The sequence below is a fragment of the Amphiura filiformis genome, chromosome 5, assembly GCF_039555335.1.
Source record: "Amphiura filiformis chromosome 5, Afil_fr2py, whole genome shotgun sequence".
NCBI lineage: Eukaryota > Metazoa > Echinodermata > Ophiuroidea > Amphilepidida > Amphiuridae > Amphiura > Amphiura filiformis.
The window spans coordinates 21,937,035-21,940,806 of NC_092632.1; positions in this window are offsets into that span (position 1 = coordinate 21,937,035).

Here is a 3,772-nt window from a genome sequence, read left to right on the forward strand (position 1 = left end):
TGGTGTTTTGGGGAAAAATCCATATCTTCAATCTGAAAAGGTCAAAATTTTCAGATTTATAAAGTTTACTTCAAGTACTGTTAAATATCAATTTTTAATGATTTGCCATAAAATGTGTATTAAATTGCTAATTTCAAAAATCAAAATTATTTGATATCAGAATGACATTCTTCGTATTCAGAATGCAATTCGATATGTCTGATGTGCTCTAATGTCCCACAATAAATACTGTCCAAACGTTCATACCCCAACCCTTAATGCAGGATATAAAAATGACAAGTGTTATAAAAATGGTGAAATTATGGGGTGAAAAAAGAAAATTAAGGAATCTGTAACTGATTGAAAAACCAGAAAGAAAAAAACACAACCGAACACATGGTGATCCAATTTTAGAAATATTCCTTCCATTTTGATGTCATTTTATTTCCAAACTCAGACCTTTTTGCCACTCAGGGTCTGGAATTTGTTGAGCTACCTAGGCAATCCTTTGATGTGTTCGATTTCTCACACAAAATGTGTCAATTCTCCTTGGTTTTCTTAAAGAGCTGGTCGTACTAATATTTCTTGAATATGAATGTCCTATTGCCATTAATATATTGGATCAGTTGTTCCTTGCTGGTCATATCGAACTGTTTTTTGATGAATAATAGATGCTCGATTTTGTACTTTCTTATTTTTATAATAAAATAGACTTTGAAATAAAAACCTTGTTGTTGTTGTTGTTGTTGTTGTTGTTATTTGTCAATTTCACCACCAAGTTTTGTTTCAGGTTTCATAATTTTCTGAAATGAGCTGCCATGAAAACAAACAAAATCTGTTCTAATAAAGAATAATTTGCACCATGCTTTTTTTAGGTAACGTAACAAAATTGATCATGGACAAATTATATGGCAAATTTCTTAATCGGGTGTGTGATTTTGGTATCAAGAAAGTAAAATTCAAAGCCTGAGTCATGTTCGTTAACATAGTGTGAAATGTGGTAACCGAAAGTATGTACACATTTTTGCTTCTCATATCAAAACCATTGGAACTTTTAGAAACATTGTAAGGTAGAGAACAGAAATTGCACCATACCCTTTCATTTGGATGGTTTTTGAATATGAAAGAAATTTGGGAGCATTTTTATGCGAGACATTTGAGAGCATTTTAAGGTGATCTAAAGAATTCAAATAAAGCGAATAGGTGCATCACAGACAGGTCAAACTATACTTTTTCTGAATCCTAACAATTTTGAAATAAGTAGCAAAATGTCTATTTGAGGGATATCCCATTCAATCTATTAAGAAAGGATTTTTAATTTGTCAATAGAGGGCAGAAGAGTACAATCCTGACTGAGAATGCATGCCAGAGGAGTAGGGACATGCATTGATCCTCGATGTGTGAGATAGCCCACTTTGCCTCTTATACGGCTACATTTATGGGTCCCCTACTGAATTGTGATTTTAATCCACATCGAATCCTGTTCCATTACATTCAATAAAACTACTGGGAAACCCAGTCCCAACATGGGTAGGCATGGACCACAAGCAAACAAGCCCAGCCTTAAGTTTTCATTGTTTTTTTTCCACAATTCTTTCAACCCTTGCCCAGATCACAAAAGAAACAAAAATAGCACACCAACAATGATGTATAATAAATGATCCTTTATTGACCATATTACAGGATCAAATACAAGATTTTGATCAATTTGAATGTTAACCTGTTATGCTCTTACATGCCACAGAAATACATAGACCATATCACACCACCAGGCAGGGGTATATTTCACTGAAGTTTAGTGAAGTTTGTTTGTACTTTTGGCCTTTTCAAAGTAAATAAGTCTAAATTTTGGAGTGCAGTATTCAAGAGCAGAAAATGCCGCCAGAAAGTTATATTTATGTTCAAATAATAATGGATTATTTCTCTGAATAATATAGGGAAGCGAAATATTATTGACTTTTAATTGGCTTTTCATATCTAGTGCCACATATTCGATCATTTCATCCACTATCTAATTCAGATCATTTCACCCTCTCTAGCTCTCTAGGTTTCCAATGTTCAACCTTTGAAGTGAAAACTGACCAAGCAGTTTTGACAAATGACTTTCATATAAATATACATTCAATTCCCAAATTTGACTTTCATTTCATGGTTTAAATAAGCACCCCTGAAAGTGAATTGAGTGCCCCAAATACGGTAATACTAATTTGATTTTTAGTTTCTAAACAATAAAACCAAACCCAAGAACTTAAAATGGTCCAAGAAAAACATAATTCAGCATCTACATTGCAGAGTAGAATCATAGAAACACAGGTTAGGCCATTGTTTAATTTAATTTAATTGTTTCAAAGCTCCTGTGAGTGTTAATAAAATCATGTGCATTATAGTTATACAACTGGAAAATGCAAAATGCATTTTATTTCCCCTTTTTATAACTTCCATTAAATACCATACACATTGTGTTTTGTCATAAAAAAAAATGTTTTCCATTTTCGCTTTTGATGTGCAATCATATGACCTGTCTTAAATGTTTTTTATTGTATTGCTCTTTGATGTAATTTGTTGTAATGTGTGCAATCATATGATATAATGCTTTATATGCCATTTTATTGTGTATTATATTATATGTATGGCCTTGGTCACCCCAGGTTAAATAATAAATAAATAAATAAATGGGAAAACTATGAATGCCTGTTTGCTACACCCCAGCACTCCCATTTCTGAGTGTTTTAATTCAGTAAAAGCAAGCTCCCGACTTTTCATCTCCAATACGTGGTGTATTAAAATAAAGTATACAGTTTGAAAAATGCCACTAAATTAAAATATGAGGCATTTGGTCAAAATGCTATAGTTGATAGCCGAATTTGTTTTTGCAGTTTGGCAAAGTCAATTAAAATTAAAGCACATGAAAATCACACTACGTTTTATTAGATATGGGAACAAACTCTATAAACGGAACTGGTTGTGTTACAATTATATCAATTTTTAAGAGTATAAAATGGAACTAGTTTCATCCATTGGGCTTCACAACCTTTTGGTTTGTTTCATTAAATTATCCAAGGATACTCTCAAGTATCATACTAGCAATATGCTAATAAACAATGATGCCATTTGAAAGGATTCAAAATACATGCTTTCAAGTGAACAGATTATCTTGGAGACTTTTTGATTGATGTAAACTTTCCACAACTGACTCTTGACTGACTTCATGTCATGTTACAGGTGGTTAACAAAAAAGATATATTCAAATGCACTTATTTTATAAGCAACTTCCTGCAGGACTTTGCAAATGAGTAAAAGTGTGTTGCAAACCTTGTTCACAATGTTGTTTTCTGACACAAGTATGTTTGAAATTCTCTGATGGTGCAGCTAGGTTATCTCAGATACTTGAGTGCCCACCATCATCTCTAAAATAATTTGTAATCACTTTTCAATATAATATAGACACAATCTGATCCAAATGGACCAAAGTTGACAATAATGAATTCAGATATAGGTGGGCACCTGGGCGTGGACATCCGGGTGCTGAGCAACAAATTGAGCTAAATTCCCTAGCAACAAGCGAGTCAAAATAAAAACATTAAATGCAAGCACTCAGCGTAGGCGTCACACACATAATGTGCAATGGCCTTTATAATTGATTTGCGCATATTGTTTTCACCAGGATTTGATTGTTTTTACCGGCATGACGTAGCTCCGCCCCTGGCTATAGGCAAAAACATACAAATGACATATGAAAAGTTTGTAACATTTCAAGCAAGCATGCCAGGGACTTAAAGATTTCAACATCAGT